Raw genomic sequence first — 22,173 nt, 5'->3', positions numbered from 1 at the left:
AAACTCTACAGTAAACTGTGGATTGTACTACTCAGAAATGGGAGCTGTGTCTCTAGACCTAATTTGGGGCTGTTCGTGCTGAGGACTCACCAATACCTGCTGCAGTGACAACAGTCCAGGTGAGAATAAGGAAATCTGGATGACAGCCAGGATATAGGAGCACTGAGACCTCAAATTGCTTCTAGGCGAGCATGGCCTAATGGGCTTCCATTTCTGCACCTCTGGCAGGAGGAGTTTGTTCTGGAAAGTAATGGTTTCTAAGGAAGTATTTCTTAAACTTTCACATGCATGCACTTACCCAGGTTCCTGGAAATCGGGCTGGGGGGCAGATTCTGATTTTGTGGGTTCAGGGTGGGGTCTAGGATCCAGCAGTTCTAGAGGCCCTGGACAGTAGTCCTAAACCACCAGCCAGTCCTTGGGAGAAATATGAGTCTGTAGACTCCGGGCAAGAGTGACAGTCTGGGAAACCCACAAGGGCAGTTCTACCCTGTCCTGTAGGGTCACTATGAGTCAGCATCAACTCGATGTCATTAGCATGGGAGAAGCTAATGCTGATGTTGCTGGTTCCTTGACCTATGATACTTTGAGTGGCAAAGTCCCAAGGGCCTTCCCGGATGTGATGGCCAAAAGCAGTAGTGTTCACCCTTGGTCATACTTTGGAATCCCTTAGGAGCTTTCCAGCCTCCCTTTGGCCTGGCGCCATCCCAGGCCAATGAAGCAAGGCTTAGTGGAAGCAGGATTCAGGTCACGATCAGTGAGAAAGCCCCCTTGGCAATGCCAACGTACAGCCAGTGCAGAGTCGAACTGGTCGACGACTCCACATGACTCCATATACTTTGGTGAAGCCAGCTGTTTGGGCAAGGTTTTCAGAGTTACCACCCATGTAGACTTGTTGGTGATAGTGCATTAAATAGAGCACATGCAGTGCATTGCATGAGTGGCCTATGTCATGCAACCACATCAGGGGGATGTTGAGCCAATTTCTCTGGGAGACCAAGGGTGTTGGCTCCATCCTGAGCGTTGGCAGGGTAATGGACTGACACAGAGGAAACTCATTCTCTTTGTGGCGGTGCACTAATGGGTTCTTCACAGAAGGCCAAGTCCATGGCTGCAGATGCAGATGCTCACGGGGCTGAGGGAGCAGGTCAAATCCTAAGTCCGAGGTGGGTGTTTGCATATTTACATGCCCTCACTGCCATCAAGTCCATTCCAACTCACAGGCCCATGGGACTGAGTAAAATGGCCCCCGTGGGTTTCTGAGACTGTGATTCTTTAGAGGAGTAGAAAATCTCCTCTTTCTCCAGAGGAGCGGTTGGTCATTCAAACTGCTGACCTTGAGATTAACAGTCCAATTCCTGACCACTCTTGCCATCAGAATTCTATTTATATACACAAGTATATATATATATATATATATATATATATATATATATATATATATATATATATATATATATATATATATATATATATATATCCTTTCCCAAAAGAACTCCACATTTTCAAATCATTCTTGACACTCATGACCTTTTTTCCTTTATAGCCATGCCTTTGGTTGAAACACAGATATAAGAGAAATATTTATCTACTTATAGGGGTACAAAAGGAGCTTTGGTGGCACAGTGTTTGCATGTTGGGCTGCTAACACCAAAGTCAGCACTTTGAAACCACCAGCCAATCCGTGGGGAGAAGAGTCTGTCTACTCCTATAAAGAGTTACAGTCTCAGAAACTCACAGGGACAGATCTACTCTGCCTCATAGGGTCACTATGAGTCAGCATCACCTCCCTGGCAGTGAGGTAGATTTTGGTTTCATAGAGAAACAAGTCAGTCCTGAGATGCTAAAGACAAGGTTGGCAGTTTGAACCCACCAGCTGCAGAGAAAGAGGAGGCTTTCTATTCCCATAAGGAGCTACAGTTTCAGAAATACCCACAGGGGAAATTTTAACCTCTCCTGTAGAATCAATATGAGTCAGAATCGACTTATTGGTGGTGAGCAAGTGGAGGGGACCCTAAACAGGTTTCGGTGGACCTTAAGAGTTCTACTAATTGTGCATGCTCTGTAAAATGTAAACCAAGACTTTACTTTTGCAAACATTATTTTTTCTAAACACGTCTAACTGTGAAACTATACTCGCATGCGGGTCTTTGAACCTGGTCAGTGGTCTGGGGAAGTGGAGGGCCCTGACATCCTTTGTTGTTGTTAGTGCTGTCCAGTCATTCTGACATCACAGGGACCTTCTTTGCAACACAAGGCAGCACTGCCCGGTCCTTTGCCAGCCTCAGGGGTAGTATGTTGGAGCCCATGGTTTCAGCTACCGTGTCCTCCAGTTCACCAAGGAGTTTCCTCTTTGTGCTGCTTACTAAACCCGTTTCTGAGGAGTCCATTCCAACTCACGGTGACGCCGTGTGGGTCAGAACCACGGGACCCCACAGAGCTTTCAAAGGCTGGTCGTTCAGAAGTCAATCAGCAGGCCTTTCTTCTGAGGGGCCTTGGATTTGAACCGCAAACCTTTTAATCAGCAGTGGTTGAGCGTGCTAACTGTTCACATTACCCGGAGACACCCAACCCTTCTTACCCTCATCGCTTCATAGGTGATCCATCTCCAATCCAAGAGGGCAGAGAAGATAGATAATACAGCCTGAGCTGCGTATGTCAGGTCCAAACTTTTCAGTGTCATGGAACAAATAGCCAAAAACCTTGATGAAATGGCTGGGAAAACTCAGTCCAAATCATTCCAAAGAAATGAGTAGCGGTGCACTCTTGGGAACTTGCGCTGTGACAGCAGCCACCAGGAAGACCCGGGTAGTCCAGAGCCTTGCCACCCCAAATATGGTCACAGACTAGCAACATCAAGAGCTTGTTAGAAGTGCAAATTCTCAAGCCCTACACAAGGTCCACTGAACCAGCGTGTGCAATTTACCAAGACCACCAACGGATTGGGGTACCTGTGAAAACCAAACCAAACCCATACTCACTGCTGTCCAGTCGAGTCAGACTCAGAGCAGCCCTATGGGCCAGGGTAGAGCTACCACTGTGCATTCCCAAGACTGTAATTCTTTAAAGGAGCAGACAGCTTGTTGTTCTCCTTCAGAATGCCTGCTAATTTAGAACTGCTAGTTTGGTGGTTAGCAGCCCACTGCCTAACCGCTAGGCCGCCAGGGCTCCTTTTGTGCTTGTGAGAGGTCGAGCAAATACCATTAGCAACTAGAGAAGAACCTGGAAGGAGAAGAGCAGGGTCGGAACTGTGAGTCAATTTGGTCATTAGCACATTTCTGTGTTCACTTATTCTGTTCCTTCCCTTGTGTATTCAGTCAACAATTCTTCTTTGAACATCACCTCTGAGCCAGGGTCTGTGGTATGCTAATTAAGTTGGTTTAGGAAAGGGGTCTGCCTAAGTGACTCCTGCTTCCTGGCTTTTCCTGCTTCCAGATCCCCTCTCTTTACTTCCTTCCACATTAGAAGCACATCCCTACATGTGCAGCTGATCCCTAGTTCAGGACGGGAAGTTACGTGTTGGCATGCATGCTCATAGCTCGCTCCGTGGGAGTGCAAAAAGTCAATTCCTTCAAGAGCCTAGCACAGTCTGTAAGGTTGGGATGGTGTTAAAAGTGGTGGGGTTGGTGTTAGCTCCCGTTGAGCCCATTCTGCATAGGATGCCTTCATGTGACAGAGTAGCAATGTCCCCATTGGGTTTCCTAGTCTGTCATTGTTACCAAAGGAGCCCTGGGTGGTACTTTAAGGGAAGTGTTGGACTGTCAACTGCAAAGTCAGGGGTTCACACCTACCAGCTGCTCCGCAGGAGACAGATTAGGCCCTCTGCTCCCATGAAGATTTACAGCCTCAGAATCCCATGATTGGGTCGCTATGAGCCAGGGTTGGTTCCATGACAGACCCAAAGCCCACTTTCTATCGAGTTGATTCCAACTCATGGTATTCTTATATACTTGTTGTTGCTGTCGGGTGCCATTGAGTGGTTTCTGACCCAAAGTGACCCTATGCACAACAGAACCAAACACTTCCAGGTCCTGCACCATCATCACATTTGTTCTCTGCCTGAGTCCATTGATGCAGCCACGGTGTCAATCCAGCTCGTTGAGGGCCTTCCTCTTTTGTGCTGCCCCTCCACTTTACCAAGCAGGATGTCCTTCTCCAGGCAATATGTCCAACATATTTGGGAGGCAAAATCTTGCCATATATGCTGTCCAGGACACTCTGGCCTGACTTCTTCCAAGACAGATTATGTTGTTCGTTTAGTAGTCCATGGCAGGGTAGAATCTTCCCTATATGTTTCTGAGATATTATGTCTCTACAGGAATAGATAGCTTCATCTTTCTCCCACAGTGAAGCTGGTGGGTTAGAACTGTTGACTTTGCATGTAGTAGCTCTGTGCGTAGCCCGCCATGTCACCAAAGGTCCTTTGCGTTTGATGGCAGTGGGGTGGAATGTTTACAATGGCAAGACCTTTTTCTCATGTATTGCTACTGACCGCGGTCTAAAGCCCAAGTGCTTAGCCATTGGGCCACCAGGATTCTTCGTAGTAAGGATGTGTTCCTGCCAAAGTTCATGAACACTACACAGCAGTGGGGTTTTGGAACTGCTAGGTAGTTTAGCTTAGGGACTGAGGCATCCATTACGCATGATCAGCAGTCTGAGCCTTTGTCCCATGAACGAGTGGTACACTGCGCATGCTCAAAGGCTCAGGTTCCCAGCCAGGAAGGGGAGGTACACCTGGGTGTGTTCTGCACCTGAATTGGCCCACCAAGGCCAGGTGAATTCAGTTCAGCCAATGAGTTCAACCAGGGTCACCAGCACGCCCCACCTCTTGGAGTAATTTAAAAGGCAGGAGCAGAGAGCAGACCTCGTGACTTTCAGGGAAGCTTCTAAGGAGATGCACATTTCTGAAGAGCCCTGCAGGTGCCTTTATAAACCTGAAACTTCTTCTAATTCTCATAAAACTCACTTGGATCACAAACTAAGCTTGGAGGTGAATGCTTTCTCGTATGTAGCCAAGGAGCAAGGTATATCTCTATCCTGAGAGATCTCACAGAACCATTGATTGCCCTGGCATGTTTTGGAGTCCTGATGGTGTCATGGTTATGCTTTGTGCAACAGTTTAAAACCACTAGCCACTCCACAAGGGAAAGATGGGGCTTTCTATTCCTATAAAGAGATACATCCTCAGTAACTCACAGGGGAATTCTACCCTGTCCTATAGGGTTGTTATGAGTCAGCATTGACTCAATGGCAGTGAGTGAGGGCCCTGGCAAGTAAGCCTTGGGTATCTACATTGACTCTCAGTTTCTGGTTAGCTTTTCACCACTTCACCCCATGAACTTGAATTGCGGTGGATGAGGGTTGGGAGCTCTGGCTCTGGGGCTGCTTGCTTGAATTTTCACATCATGGCCCTGCCCGTGATGGGACCTTTGACAGTTGGGCAAATGAGCTCAAGCCCGAGTTTCCTTTTCTGCAGCATAGGCTGAGGAAGGAGATGTCTTCTTTCTTGTGTGCTAACTGACTTTTACCAGTTAGTATGAATTAGATCTTTCCACGAGGAAGATCAGGGAGAAGGGGGAAGGATGAAGCAACTTGGATAGAGGTGAAGGCAGCGTGAGGGGTCAGAGAGAGAGATGAAAGGACCACCATGTCACCTTTGACTACTCTTAGTGAGGCTGGCTTGGAGTGCAGGAACGGGGAGAGTGAGGACACGGGATAAAGGCAGTGCTCATTCATTACTTCCGGGCAGAGTTCAGCCTTTGGCATGTTTGTTGGATGCTGGCGCTGTGTTCATCCAATGAAACTTCAAACTTCTGTCCTCTCATTAACCCTTTGTCTCTCCTTTGTTCACGATTTAGAACTTCTATTCTCGGGTTCTCTTTAGAGCCCCAGGAAATCAGAAGTCACAAGTCACTTCTGTTTAAAGAGAGGCCCCCAGCATGCAAAGGCAGGAGGGTGTGTTAACAGCACACCGGTCCAGTGGCTGGTCACGCCCATGCAGTACAGTCTCCATCCCTTAGCTCAACAAAAGGAAAATCACCAAAGAAAAACATTTTTCTTTTTCATGGATATTTACTTTTTCAGTTCCCTCCCCCACCCATACTCTGTGTGAATTACAATAGAACACGCACACACACACATACACACAATTTTCTGCCAGAATGTGTTACTCCAGTACATTCTACCCTCCTCCCTCACTGCCTCCTACCCTTTTTTCTCCTATCTACTTTCTTCCCATGACACCCAATGGACAGGTAGGGGAATTCAAAATAGACCCCAGTCTCAAATGTAGTTTAAAGCTCACTCACGCACTGCTATTGTGCCAGTTCTGACTCATAGTTACAGGATACAACTGTCCTTGTGGATTTCTGAAACAACAATTCTTTGTGGGAGTTGAAAGCTGCCCTTTCTACAGGAATGCAGCAGGTGCGTTTGAACTGCCAACCCTGCAGTTAATAGGCCAATGTGAAGGGGTTTTGCCACTTTGCCACCAAGGATCCTAAAGGTAGCATGAGGAGAACATTTATTAAATCTTCCATGGTACACAGGCAAGGGGGAGACCTGAACCACAGTTCTCGGGATTCTTGGTGCCTCGCAGTGGACAGTTCCAGCCGCATCGGATCCAGGCTTCCCAAGATTTGCAGAGCCACCAGCATAGTCTTTGCTCCTCTCCAGGATTCACAATTGCTTCCTGGTTGCTCAGGTATGTAGGAGTTTAGTGGTTCTCTAATGCAATCATCCCATTTTGCAAAGAAGATGCTGATGCCCAGACCGGGGAGAAGATTATCGGAGGCCACTGAGAAGGACACCATCACCTCAAGTCCTTCTGACCCCCCACAAGTTTCTGCCAACAGCACTGAGCTCTGGGTTACCTACTCAGTCTTTTGAAGCCTTAGCCAGCTGATGCAGCTGCCAGTTGGATTGATCAGGGTATGTGACCCAGAGCTCCTTAGAACGCGCCCCCCCCACCCCAAATGCAAACTTACTGCCATAGAGTTGATACTGATTCAGAATGACCCTATAAGACAGGTTAGAACTTCCCCTGCAGGTTTCTGAGACTAACTTTCAGCCTTTCTCCTGAGAAGTGTCTGGTTGTGTGGTGGTTTAGATCTTGCAGTTAGCAGCCTTTTAGCATGAGAGGTAGGGTCACATTTCTGTTCTGATTATGCTCCATTTTCTGAGATGCCAGTGCCGAGGTTCACCCCCTGCAGGTAGCAGTGAGATTTTTCTCACTAAACTGCGCTGGATGGGAAACTTGGGGCAAGTAGTGCATCGCAGCCAAGGAAGATCTCATTGACAGTGCAGTACTTGAATAAGGCAGGAAGAAACAGGAGTGGCCATCTGGCGGTGGGGAAAGTGTTCCAGGTAGGAGACAGTCAGTGCAAAAGGCCTTGTGATTGGCTTCTCCAAGCTTCTTCCTGGAACAGCAAGGAGACCAATGTGAGTGGGGCATGACACTCTGTGTAGTGAGGAAAGATGATCACTGTGTGGGCCTCCTGTATGATTGAGAAGCCAAGGGGAATTTTTAAACCCTAAGCCAGATCAATGCTCAAGGAAGCATCAGTCAAGACATCAAATGACACGTTGCATTGGCTAAATGTGCTACAACAGATCTTTTAAAAAGACTGAAGATCAAGGATGTTACTTTGAGGACACTGCCTGATCTTGTGCCAAATCTCGCCATGGTTGTTAGGTTGGAGTCCATTGTTGCAGCCATGGTGTCAGCCCATCTCCTTGATGGTCAGTCTCTTTTCTTGTGGACCTTCAGTTTTACCGAGCATGATGTCCCTTTCCATGGACTGGTCTTTCCTGATAAAATGTAGTAGCTACAGGTTTGGATGTCATGCCTTTAGAACAGTGGTTCTCAACCATCCTAATGTTGTGACACTTTCATATAGTTCCTCATGTGTGGTGCTCCCCCCAACTATAAATTATTTTTGTTGCTACTCCATAACTATAATATTGCTACTGTGATGAATCGGATGACCCCTGTGAAAGCATTGTTCGACCCCCCCCCTCCCCATGGGGGTCGCGACCCACAGGTTGTGAATCACTGCTCTGGAACATTTTCATCATAGAAGAGAGTTCGGTTGCACAGCTCTGAGTTAGAGGGTGAGACGGGTTATTTGACATTCATTTGCTGATGTGTTTGCGAACCCAGTGGAAACACTCAGGAATGAGCATCTTCTTTAGCCATATTCCTGGATCATTCAAATGCCATCTCCCCTGTGAATGCCTCACTCCATCCTTGGCTTTCCATACTTGCCATATGAAAATGGGATAATATTCAATACTTAGCATTATATATAACCCAGTATTTGGTAGTCTGCCTCAAACAGATGCGAGTCTCTCTCTTTTTCTACTAATATTTAATTTTGATATGTGAAAACATACAAAGCAAAATCTGTTCCATTTCAACCCTTTCTGGACACAATGTTCAGTGTCATTGGTCACACTCTTCATATTGAATTAACATTCTTGTTCTTTCTATTCTAGGTGTTTCCTTTCTTTTTACTTAATCTCTCTGCCACAACCCTCTCACATATATTTTGAATTACCTGTAGCCCATTTAGTTTTGTGCTGATTTTTTAAAGACTGCAATACTCAAGGATGCAATCCTTTAAGAGCTAAATTGTTATTTAGTTTAAAGATGACTTCAGGGGACAGTTTCAATTCAAGGTTTGAAGAGTAACTCAGGGTCATAGTCTCTGGGACTCTTCCAGTTAAGTAAGTCTAGATAATAAAAGAATTTTAAATTATGTTCCACAAGGTTCTCCCTTTCTATCAGCATCCTTAGGAATCATGGTGCTATGGTGCCTGCTAACCTCAAAGTCAAGAGTTGAAACCACCAGCCACTCTGCAGGGGAAAGAAAAGGCTTTCTGTTTCCTTAAAGAATAGCAAGCGAGGAAACCACAGGGGGTGTTCTATACTGAGTCAAAATTGACTCCATGGCAGTGAGTTTATGTTGTTATCGAAAAAAGAACACATTTTAATGGGGGCTCTGACAGATAATATAACAATCCATAAATCAATTAGATCAAGCGAGTTTGTACATATGCTGCCATCATCCTTTTCTAAACACTATCATTCTACTTGACCCCTTTGATATCAGCTCCTGTTTTTTCCCTCTTTCCTCAACCCTCACACCCTTACTAAATTATATATAAATTAATATCTTTATACACACCATCCTCTGTGTCCCTCTACCCATATTTCTGTTATTCGGCCCCTAGGCTGTGTGTGTGTGCATTCTAAATCCATCATTGTTATCAGTTCCCTTTTCCTCCCCTTCCCTACACAGCCACCCTGTGCCCTCATGGTATCTGAGTCAGTTCGAGTTGACTAGAGAAGCACATTCAGAAACACTCATGTGTCTTAAAAAAGCTTTATATAGAAGAATAATTGTATATTAAGAAAACATCCCAGCCCAGTCCAGACCACGTCTTTAAGTACGAAATTAACCCATATATCCAATAACAGTGTGTAAATTTATTTCAGCCTTATGCAACACATGCAATGACACCAAGTGCTGGAAGATCACAGGGCAGTCGGTGCAATGTCTTATGGACCCAGTGGAGGTGGAAAGTGGCATGGGTCTCCACATGACTCCTCGCCGTTCAAGGCTCTGGCTGCCGTCAATGTAGATCCATGTATCTTGTCAGCAGAAATATCAAGTCATGGGTGTCTCTCACCCCCAGGAAAGAACACAGGAGTTGCCAGAATCCTCAAGAGAAGGCCATGCCCACATTGAGACCTCACTGGCTATGGCCTGAGTGACAGTCTGGACTCCACCCCTATGCAAGATGATGGGAGATTAAAAAGCTACCACAGTATCGCTACTCCCATTACTGTTCCTGAGGATTTTATCTGTCCTGGAATCCGTGCGTGTTGCTATTTTTTTTTATGATTTTTCTTTCAGCATCTTTCTGTGGTGTCCCTGATCTGAATGCCCTGATGCAGTATCTGTGAGTCTCCTGTGAGCAGGGACTGTGTTCTCTACATCTGGGTCTTCTTAAAGCTTTGCAAAATGTTGTCATTTGAATAACACTCAATAAATATTTGTTGAAGGAATGGCATTGCAGGTGACAGTCAGTACCTATTCTCCCATCAGTTATATGGTTGGCGGTCTTTTTACCTCTCAGACATATAGCTGAATCATTACAATGTGAGGGTCTGAGTCTGGTTATATTATTGGGACATGTAGTCAAAAGACAAAATATGTTTGCCTAAAGCACCTTTTGAGTATGATGTTTCAATAAAATGAATTGGACAGATCCTGGCAGCAGACATGTTTCAGCCACTCACAAGCTATGTGGCTTTGAGTAGTGTACCCTAAGCTCTGAATTCAAGGTAAGTAGTTTCAATGGTCAATATGCATGTGAGAGCTGGACAGTGAGTAAGGAAAACTGAAGAAGAATCAATGCATGTGAATGATGTGCAAACAATACCGAAAGTCATCTGGGCTGTCAGAAGAACAAGCAAATCCCTCTTGGAGGAAGCATGGCCAGAATGCCCCTTAGAAGTGAGGATGGCAAGTCTTCATCTCACATCCATTGGACATGCTATCAGGAGAGACTGATTCTTAAGAAAGGACATAATGCTTGTTAAAGTACAGGGGCAGCAAGAGGGAAGAAGACCCTTGATAAGATGGATGTCTTTCGAGGTGCACAGGTGTTTTATTCTTATTAGATCCCATTTGTCGATTTCCAGATCACCTGTGTGTGTCCCCTTCCCTGTTGCAGTGAGCCTATGTGCTCCCTGGGCCAGTGCTCTGAGATTAGTCCCGATTCCCTCCTTAATGGTCCTGATAGTTTGGGGTTTGACTTCTAGATCTGTGATCCACCTTGAGTGTATTCTTGTGCATGGGGTGAGGTAGGCGTCTTGTTTCAACTTTCTACATGTGGATATCCATTGTTTCCAGCACCACTTATTAAAGAGGGCATCTGCTTCCCACTTGACGTTTTTGGGACCCTTGTCGAAGATCAGTTGTCTATATGCTGATGATTTTACTCCTGGGCTTTCTATTCTTTTCCACTGGTCTGAGTGTCTATCATTGTGCCAGTACCATGCTGTTTTGACCACTGTAGCTGTGTAGTAGGCATTAAAATCAGGCAGGGCGAGTCCTCCAATTGTGTCCTTCTTCTTGAGGAGTTCTCTGCTAATTCTGGGTTTCTTCCCTCTCCATATGAAGTTGGTGGTCAGTTTTTCCAATTCTTTGAAGAAGGTTGATGGTAATTGGATTGGTATAGCATTGAACTTGTAGAGTGCTTTAGGAAGAACTGTCATCTTTACTATGTTCAGCCTACCTAACCATGAGCAGGGGAGCTTCATCCATTTGTGAAGGTCACTTTTGGTTTCCTGTAATAGGGTTTTATAATTATGCTTATATAGGTCTTTAGTATTTTTTGTTAAGTATATTCCTAGGTATTTCAGTTTGTTCTTGGCTACTGTGAAGGGTACTTCCCTCTTAATCACCTCTTCCATGGCCCTGTCCGATGTGTATAGAAACCCTACCGACTTCTGTTTATTGATCTTGTATCCTGCTACCCTTCCGTATTCCTCTATTGCTGTAAGTATTACAACTGTGGAGTTTTGGGGGTCTTCAATGTATAGGATCATGTCATCTGCAAATAACGATAGTTTCACCTCCTCCTCTCCCAACTGGATCCCTTTGATGTCCTTCCGCTGTCTTATGTTGTTAGCCAGGACCTCCAAAACGATATTGAATAGAAGAGGGGACAGGGGGCATCCTTGTCTTGTACCCTTTTTCAGTGGTATTGTTCTTGTCTTTTCTCCATTGACTATGATGTTGGCTGTTGGTCTTTCATAGATAGCTTGTATGAGCTTGAGGAACTTACCTTCCAATCCTATCTTCATGAGTGTTTTGATTAGGAATGGATGCTGGATGTTGTCAAATGCTTTTTCTGCATCTATGGATATTATCATATGGTTTTTATCCTTTTTCTTCTCGATGTGGTGTATGATATTGATGGATTTTCGGATGTTAAACCATCCCTGCATCGCTGGGATGAATCCTACTTGGTCGTGGTGAATGATATGTTTGATGTTCCTTTGTATTCTATTGGCCAATATTTTGTTAAGGATTTTTGCATCTATGTTCATTAGAGATATTGGTCTATAATTCTCTACACTTGTGGGGTCTTTTCCCTGTTTGGGTTTGCCAAGAGGGTGACAAGGCAACCCACAGACTGGGAGAAGATTTTTAGTAATGACACGTCAGACAAAGGGCTCATTACTAAAATCTACAACACCATCATGACCTGCAAAAAGAGGAAAACAGTTAACCCCCTAAGTAAGTGGGCAAAAGAAATGAGAAGAACTTTCACTAGAGAGGAGATCAATATGGCCAATAAATATATGAGAAAGTGTTCGAAGTCCCTTGCCATAAGAGAAATGCAAATCAAAACAACCATGAGATACCACCTAACACCCCTGAGGCTAGCCCAGATCAGTAAATCAGAGAGCAACAAGTGTTGGAGGGGCTGTGGTGAAATAGGAACCCTCCTCCACTGCTGGTGGTCGTGCAGATTTGTACAGACACTGTGGAAAGCAATCTGGCGATACCTAAAGAAAATGGAAATTGATCTACCTTACGACCCAGCCATCCCTCTACTGGGCATATACCCGGTTGAAGCAGCAAATAAAACACGACCAGTCATATGCGCTCCAATGTTTATTGCGGCACAATTCACAATAGCAAAGACTTGGAAACAGCCTAAGTTTCCATCGATAGACGAGTGGATTAGCAAACTTTGGCACATACACACAATGGAGTATTATGCAGCACTAAAAAGCACCGATGAGCACATGAAACACGTTATTTCATGGGAAGAGCTGGAAGGAATTATGCTAAGCGAGGTAAGCCAGTCCCAAAGGGACAGGTACAACATGAGTCCTCTGAGGTAAGTACAATCAGCATGACAGAAATGGGGCATTAATCCACCCAAGGGGAGGGTATGGTTTATATCTCCACAGGGAAAGTGGGACCAGACTTCAACCCAGTGTCGCAAGGTGTGAATGCAATATCCCGGCGTGGAGGACGGAACCGGTGGAGAGGTCTGGGAGGCAGGCCCCAGCACCATAAATTAAGTGGATTCCTGCCCCTCCCCCGAAAAGAACTTGTTCCAAAGGACGACATTGACCCTGCAGCTATGGGAGATGGACATATTTGATCAGAGCACACGGGAGCAGATGAAGGGGCAGGAGGAGAGAGTGGAGCACAGCCTGGCCCACCAGGCCGTGATGATGATGTTCCTGAGTAGAGCAGCCAGTCCACAGAGAGAACAACATGGCTGGCCCTACTATGAGACATGATGCCCCTCAGTGACTAAGGGCGATACAGGGGACAGCACCTGAGACACAGTGTGGGAATTGCACCTGACCTGGTCCCACCACACCGAGGCAATGCACTGGGGGAGTGCAGCGGAACAGCAAGGGAATGGAGTGGCAAGGTCCCCAGGGAATGCTGAAAGTGGACTTTGGGGCCAGGGCGTGGTGCCCCAACAGACTGGACTGGAAAACGCTCCTAAGGGCCAGCAAAGATCCCTGAACTAACTACAAGCTTTTCTCTTGTGAAATGTCTTGTTCTGTTCTTTTTCAGTGGTTTGTTTTGGTTGTATACTGTGCTTTGTGTTCCTCTGTCTAGTTTTCGTGCATGTTAGTGACTCCACAGGTCTGTCTGAATAGGACAGGCTGGATGAACTATCTGGAGGAAAAACAACGGGACCGACAGTTCCGGGGGGACTTGGGGTGGGGGGTAGGGGGGGGTAAGGAAGTGGTGTTAACAAACCCAGGGACAAGGGAAAAACATGGGATCCCAAAGGGTAGAGAAGGGGGAGTGGCAGGCCTGGTGGGAAATGATCAAGGGTAAGGTTGCTTAGAGAAGAGGTATACTCTAGCCCAGGTGGCAATGAAGCATGGTAGTAGGGCAGGAGGAAGGTCAAGGGAGATGGAGGAAAGAGCTAGGAGTCAAAGGGCATTCATGGAGGTCTAGACAAAGACATGTACATGCAAATATATATAGGAGGTTGGGGAAATAGATCTTTGTGTCTATATTTATAGGTCAAGTATTAAGGTGGCGGAAGGACCTTGGGCCTCTACTCAAACACTCCCTCTATGCATGAATACCTTCTTTTATCAAATTGGAACTCTATGATGCTCACTCTCCCGACACAACAGGTGGAGCCAAAATGGGTGAACAAGTAAATGTGGTGAAGAAAGCTGATGGTGCCCGGCTATCAAAAGAGATAGTGACTGGGGTCTTAAAGGCTTGAAGATAAACAAGCGGCCATCTAGCTCAGAAGCAACAAAGTCCACATGGAAGAACACACCAGCCTGTGTGATCGAGTGGTCCCAAAGGGATCAGTTACCAGGCATCAAAGAACAAAAAATCATATCATTGACTGCACACCTCCATGATAGGATCGCTGAAGATAAATGGGTGCACAAGCAAATGTGGTGAAGAAAGCTGATGGTGCCCGGCTATCAAAAGAGATAGTGTCTGGGGTCTTAAAGGCTTGAAGGTGAACAAGTGGCCATCTCGCTCAGAAACAAATAAGCCCACATGGAAGAAGCACACCGGCCAGTGCGATCACGAGGTGCCCAAGGGACCAGATATAAGGCATCATGCAAAAAAAAAAAAAAGATATAAGTGTGTGTATGTATGTGTATTTATGTGTATATGTATATATGTATGTGTATATATATATATATATATTATATTAAATGAAGGGGGAAGTGCAGAGTGGAGACCCAAGGCCCAAGTGTCGGCCAATGGAGATCCCCTCATAGAGGGGCTTAGGAGAGGAGATGGGTTAATTAGGGTGTGAGGTAGTATCGATGAAGAACACAGCTTTCCCCCAGATCCTGGATGCTTCCTCCCCCCAACTACCATGAACCGAATTCTACCTTGCAGGGCTGGATAGGACAGAGGCTGTGCACTGGTACATATGAGGGTTGGAGATACAGGGAATCCAGGGTGGATGATACCTCCAGGACCAAGGGCGTGAGGGACGATGCTGGGAGAGTGGAGGGTGAGTGGGTTGGAAAGGGGGAACTGATTACAAGGAGCCACATGTGACCTCTTCCCTGGGAGAGGGACAGCAGAGAAGGGGGGAAGGGAGACCCCGAATAGGGCAAGATATGACAAAATAACGAGGTATAAACTACCAAGGGCATATGAGAGGGGGGAAAAGGGAGGGAGGGGGGGAAAAAAAGAGGACCTGATGCAAGGGGCTTAAGTGAAGAGCAAATGCCTTGAGAATGATTGGGACAGGGAATGTATGGGTGTGCTTTATACAATTGATGTATGTATATGTATGGATTGTGGTAAGAGTTGTTGGAGTCCCTAATAAAATGTAAAAGAAGAAAAGAGGAGAAAAAAATGATTAGGGCAAAGACTGCACAGATGTGCTTTATACAATTGATGTATGTATATGTATGAACTGTGAAAAGAATTGTATCAGCCCCAATAAATTGTTAAAAAAAAAAGATAAGATAAAATAATTATTTATAAACTATTAAGGGAGCAGGGGGAAGGGGAAAGTGGGGAGGGAGGAGGGGGGGGGAAGGAAATCGAGCTGATTCCAGGAACCCAAGTGGAAGGTAAATTTTGAGAATGACGAGGGCAACGAATGTATAAGGGTGCTTTGCTCAATTGATGTATGTATGGATTGTGATAAGAGTTGTATGAACCCCAATAAAAAGATTTATTAAAAATAAAAAGAAGAAGGACAAAAAAAAAAAGATGGATGTCCACAGTGGCTACAGCACTGGGCTCAACATGGACCAACGACCGTGGTGATGACACAAGAGCAGGCAGGGTTTCATTCCGTTGTACAGTTCCGGTCTCTGGTACAAAGGAAAATAAGTTGCCCTATCCTGTGGGGTCGAGGCTATTGTGCCTGCTGTGTATTTTGTCCTAAGGACTTGCAGTGTTGTTCTTTATACAGTGTTGTTGTTATTAGCTGCTTTTCGGTCCATTTTGACTCATAGCGACCCCCATGCATTTCAGAGTAGAACTGTTCCATAGGGTTTTTAAGGCTGTGACCTTTTGGAAGCAGATTTTCAGGCCTACTTTCCTTAGGCACCTCTTGGATTCTGGGTGGGATTTAACTGCCGACCTCCTGAGTGCTAGTCAAACACTACCTAGGGAGTCCTCCCACTGAATCGTGTGAGTGTATTCCCACCTAGGGTGCTCCTCTTCCAGTGCTTGTTTGGACGGTATTCTCTTTTGATCCATAGGGTTCCATGGACTCATTTTCAGTAGTACATCATCAGGTCTTTCTTCCCAGTGTGTCCTAGCTTGGATGCTCTGGTGAAGCGTGTCCAGAGTGGCTTGCTCTGGTTATAATCGTAGCTGGTGACACCGCTTACAGCAATCACAGCTATAGACAAATGACAACATGATGACAAACTGACAGATGGGAGGTATCCTAGGGAAGGAATGATCAACACAACACAACACAGCCTGAGTGGAAATTGAGCTACGGAGTCTCTGAGAGTCCAGGCTCTTCGTCCTGGCACAGCCTGGGGCAGGGCCTGGAGCCAGGAACTGTGGCTGCTGGGGTGAGGACCCCCAGCTTCCCCACCTGGCATTCCCTCCCCAAACACAGCTGGCAGCCTGTGGGAATTGTCTTTCCCCTTGCACATGACGGCACTGACGAGCATAACACAACCCTGCTGGTGGTTAATGACTGGTGACATTTTGAGGCCGCTGCCCACCTTTGGTTGAGGGAATTTGCCAATGCTCAGAAGTTGTTGGGCTCTAACGAAATGCAACCCCTGCAAGCAAGCACTGAGTCAAGTGCACGAGGTGTGGGGCACTCTGACATCCCCGTGTGACCGTGAAAAGCAGGCTGCGGAGCAGTGGTGGCTGCTGAGGCTCCTTTCTCCTGGCAATACTGGCGTGCTGAAATGGCGGGCTGATTTGCCATGGAAAGCAGGGTTTCATGGGAACTTGAGGATTAAGAATCCACATGCCTGCAATCAATATTGTATGTTCATGGTATAATTTACTTTGAAAGGGAGACGACACAGTTCTCCGAATTTTTGGGTGAAGTAAACCACTTTTCCAAAGGAGTAAGTGGATTTCTGTGTTTATAAATCATGCCCACCACTTGGGAGTGCAGAGGAGGATATGGGAGGATGGTAAAGAAAAGCAGCAGGAGAGGACCTGAAGACCTCATGTTTCCTCAGGGTCAGGGGCCAGGCGAAGCCAATGTCCCTGGAACACCACTGTCTCTCTGGAATGGTATTAGCACAGCTTGTTATTTGCATACTGTACTGAGTTCATTCTGACTCGCAGCGCCCCTATAGGGAAGAATAAACATGCCCCAATGAGTCTCTGAGACTATAATTCTTTACTCAAATAGAAAGCCTCATCTTTTTTCCATGGATGAACTGGTGGATTCAGAACTGCTCACCTGGTGGTTAGCAGGCCAGCACCGAACCTACTATACCACCAGGACATTTCTGTTTAGCCTAGAGACTTTCAAATGGATAGAACAAGACCCAGCCCAACCCTGTTCACGGCTATCAACCCCCCTTTCTGTGAAGTCCCCACTACGTTCTGTGAAGTTCACCACTTTCTCCGTGTGTGTGTGTGTGTGTGTCTGTGTGTCTGTGTGTCTGTGTGTGTGAGAGAGAGTTATAAAAACAGGAACTTTGACTCCTTTTTAGAACTCTTGCAATTCCAGGGCTTGTTCAACAAAGCACGAATCCCCAGTGTCTTCAACCTGACTTGTCCCATGTCTAAATACACATTGGGGTTCCAGACACACTGAGCTAATGAGTGAGTGGACACTACTGTTCTATCTAAACAAACCCTGTGTGACAGGGCTGCACCTGCCTTACTTAATTGAATAACCAGAACCGTTTTCTAAAATAGGTAATATCAACTTAATCTCCCTGCCATCGAGTCACTGCTGATGCATAGCGACCTTGTAGGACAGGGGAGAATTGCCCCCATGAGTTTCTGAGCCTGTAACTCTTAACAGGAGTAGAAAGCCTCATCTTTCCCTCACTGAGTGCTGCTGTTTTCGAACTGCTGAGTTTAAGGTTAGGGACAAAATGTGTAACCCACTACACCACCAGGAGATGCTTGTGTCAACTTTCTATATACGAAAATGAGATGTCGCCAGGTCCAATGCCATCTTCATGGTCACTGCTGTATGTGAGTCCAAAGTTGTGGGCCAATACATCTCAAGGAGAATCGCCTGCATATCCAATGACACATCCCCACACCAAACCCGAGTTCCTTTTCTACTGATCAGCCTTGCTTAATGACTTGGCCAAAGTGAGCAAGCATAAATACTCCCAGCCTCCCTTGCCAGGCACAGTGTGGTTTCCGAGAGCAGGGTTTCTTCTACAATGGGAGTGCTCATGCTTTTGCCACACTCGGCAGATTCTATGAATATTTTGACTTTTTTTTTTAAACTTATTTGATCATAGAACATGTTTCCCTTTTCCCTTTGTATGAGATGACAAAATTTCACTCACTGCCTAGTCATCCAAGGAAAGAGTAAACTTCCCTGCCCTGCCAGCAAAGGGCTTGGCCAATAGAATAAAAGTGGAAGGAGTTGTGTGCCACTCTCGATCAGAGGTTTTAAGAGAAATGGTCCTTTTGTTGCTTACCTATCCTTCAAGAGGAAGGAACCCTGGTAATACAGTGGTTATGCGTTGGGCTCTTAACCTCATGAGTCACATGCAAGTCTTTCAATTTCAAAGCCTGATTGTTCCCCTGCACAAAGCTAACAGATAAGCAACAACTGCTTGTAGGCTGGAAAGATTGCCTGAACATAGTGTACTTTGGGGATTTCTTACTGCCAGGAGAAATACAGGCGATGTGGCAGGTGACGGTCCTAGTATCTCTCAGCTGCCAATCAGAGGCAGGTTCTGAGCCTTCAGTCAGGGCCACTGGAGGAAGTGGCTCGTGGTGCTGCTGCCATAGTCCATCCCAGGTCAAGCCCTCTGAGGTGCTGGGTTACAGAGTTTTGGATTGGCACTCAGTGAGGGCTGCTTCAAAGCTCCTTCCTTTCTTAAACTTGCTCCTGCAACCACATTCTTTCTGAAGGTCCTTGTCAGTAAGCCGAAATCCCAACCAATTTGCTGAGTCAGGACAAAATGCAAAATTGATGGTACCGAGAGACAGTAAACCACCTACAACCTTTTAGACCATGTCAACAGATCATCTGTAGCCTCAACTGCAGAAACATTTCACTAAATCCTCTCTGTTTCTCCACAAAGATTAGGAATGCCCTTCTATCTTTTAAAAACAGACATTGGTCTGGCACCACTTCGGTTCCAGCTGAGGTAGTGGATTCACCTGATCTAAGCTCTAGAGAGGATCACTTAATCTTCATTCAAGATATATGTCATGAGGACTGTAGATCATGCAGGGACTGCACAATCCCTCTGTGTCGGCAGCGGCTGCATCACGGCCTGGCCCATTGGGAAGAGAGACGGACCCATGGCAATTATAAGGCAAGATGCTGAGGGTGCTGGGGTGGTCTAGGGATACAGGAAAGGAACTATTGGGCATGGAGGCAATTATGAAGGGTTCTTTTTTCCCATGGACCAAACCCATGCCAGTTGCCATGAAGTTAACTCTGATTCATAGGGACTCCTTTGGGCCAGAGTAGAACGACATTCTGTTGTTTTTTTCTATAACTGATTTTGTTGTTGTTGTTTGAAATGCAGCACCAGGCCTTTCTTCAGAGACATTTCTGGCTGGGCTTGAAGCTCCAACCTATGAGTTAGTAGGCAAGTATGTTAACCCACTGCACCACCCAGGGACTCCTCCATGTGACTAAAGAATGACTTAAGGACTTCCCCCACAGACCCAAACCAAAACCAAATCCACTGCCATGGGGTTGACCTCATATATGGCACAATAGACTGGCTCTGCTGATTTTCAGAACTGCACATCTTTACTGGAGCAGAAAACCCTCATCTTTCTCCCAAGGAGTAGCTGGTGGGTTTGAACCATTAACTTTGCCATTAGCAGCAGCCCCACTCTTAACCCAATATACCACCAAGAGTGGTTCAATTTGGAAAAATAGTATGTGATCACCTATCTATGAAGGAAAAACCCTCTCATAGAGTGCACTTACACAAATGAGAAAGAAACGAGTCCCCAAATGCCCGTCTTAATCAACAATCTGGGGAAGGGTGTTCTGGGAAGCAGCTTTCAAATGTGGCTGGAGATTATAAAAATAATCAACCTAATCCCTGTTTTAAAGAGCCCTGGTGGTACAATGGCTAAGGACTGGGTGGCTAAACAAAAGGCTGGTAGTTTGAACCTACCCATGGGCTCTAAAGGGGAAAAGACCTGACGAGCTGGTCCCATAACGATCTCAGCCTAGGACACCTTTGGGGGCAGTTCTACTCTGTCCTGTGGGGTCACTATGAGCTGACATCAACTTAAAGACACAAAGCACGTTTGACTGTACGTCACTTGTTGATAGAGCTTGTGCAGAGCATTCTGAGTAGAAAACAGACTCAGGGGCATCTGACATCAACCAGCAACAGTCTCTTTCCTTGAGAAAGACTGTGGAAAGGGATGAGGAGGGAGCTTCCAAAAGCGTGTGGAAAAATGATACGAAAAAATAATGGAATTTTGCCATGAGCTTTTTGAAGCTCTCTTCATGAGAGCTAGTCCTCCATGGAGGTTTCTAGAAAAGTGAAACACAAAAGAAGAGGCTGGTAAGTCCCACTGAACAATTCCAGGGGAGATTGGGACTTGACTCAGAGTACTTGAGCATTCTGGCTTATTCCTCCAAATAGCAAATCAGACTACACCAGGTTCTGATATTCAGGGAAGGCAAATAAGACACACCAGGCCCATGATTCAGACTTATGGGGAAAGTCACACTGGAGAGGGAAGGCCTCTTTGCCTTGTGTGCCTGACAAGTGTCTCATTTGCCTCATCTAAAACCCAGCCCTGGAAAAAAGGCTAACAGTACCAGCTTCAAACTTGTGTTTGAATCTTGTCTCTGTCACTTATTAACTTAGCCACCTTAAATCCCTTCCTTTAGTTTTCCGTCTGTAAATGAGGCACAGTTCCAATCATAGGGCCTTCAGTAAATGGCTATTATTAGCTAGGCATGCACTCCTGTTTTCTAGGCGAGAGTCCTCAGCCAGGTTTTTGTGGGAGCTTGTTCTTCAGGGTATTGTCATAGATGAGTGTGTCACCCAGATTCCTCCCCGGGCCAAGAGACTGATTTCCCCAGCTGCTGAGAGAGCCACTGATAGAAAAGGTCCCAGCTATATGGCCCCTATCAGGATTGCCTCAGCTGATGAGAGCTCATCCAAGGTCTGCTCCTTCCCCAAACTAACCTTCATCCAACGACTTGTCAATGTAGGGGTATAAATGGCATAGTGGAGGCATTTGACCCCCCTGTAACTTCACAAAAGGCAATGGAGGAAGATCAAGATAAACAGCCCAAGTCTGATTCCTATGAGACAGAGATCAAAATGCCTCCACCCTCCTTTCTTTTCACAGTTTCTGACACCAACCATCCCTACTATGACACTCTCTTCTTCTCTGCTGGTTTTGATAATCCTTAAGTGGCAATGGCCACACAGAACTCGCAAACAATACTTATGTTTCTGGGGTTAATTGGGGACCTAGCAGGTGACAATTCAGGATCAGAAATGACTGGAGATATAGTTCTTCAGTCAGGACAGTCTCTTCCCAGTGGTGCCCAGAGGCAGAACTTTTTCTGGTCCTTGGCCTCTGCCCTGCAGCTCCTTGACCTCTGCTGTGCTTGGGACCGTGTACAAAGTTCTTTCAACTCTGCTGATAAGTGCGTTGAGGCAGCCCGCTTTGTCTGGAAACCTTGGCCCAAAGACACTCAGCTTTCTCATTCTGTGTGCTGGCGAGCTCCCTGTTCTGGGGTCTTGGTGCTGCTGCCTCTGCTTCCATGAGCTATTTATCTGCCACTGTTTTTCATTGTCTCCTGATGCATCCAGTGTCAGGGATCTCTGTCTCCTGGACAGAGGTGGTGCTCAGAGTAATAATCCTGGGTCCAAAGAGCACACTCCACTGCTGGCTCGTCTTTCTCGGTGCTCTTGAAACTCCACTTTCTGCTTCTGAGTTAACTCACCCAGGATGACCAAACCGACCAATTCCTACATTAGGGGTCTACAGGTCT

This window comes from Tenrec ecaudatus (genome assembly GCF_050624435.1).
Source record: "Tenrec ecaudatus isolate mTenEca1 chromosome 14 unlocalized genomic scaffold, mTenEca1.hap1 SUPER_14_unloc_6, whole genome shotgun sequence".
Classification (NCBI taxonomy): domain Eukaryota; kingdom Metazoa; phylum Chordata; class Mammalia; order Afrosoricida; family Tenrecidae; genus Tenrec; species Tenrec ecaudatus.
Note: the sequence above shows the minus strand (reverse complement) of the source record.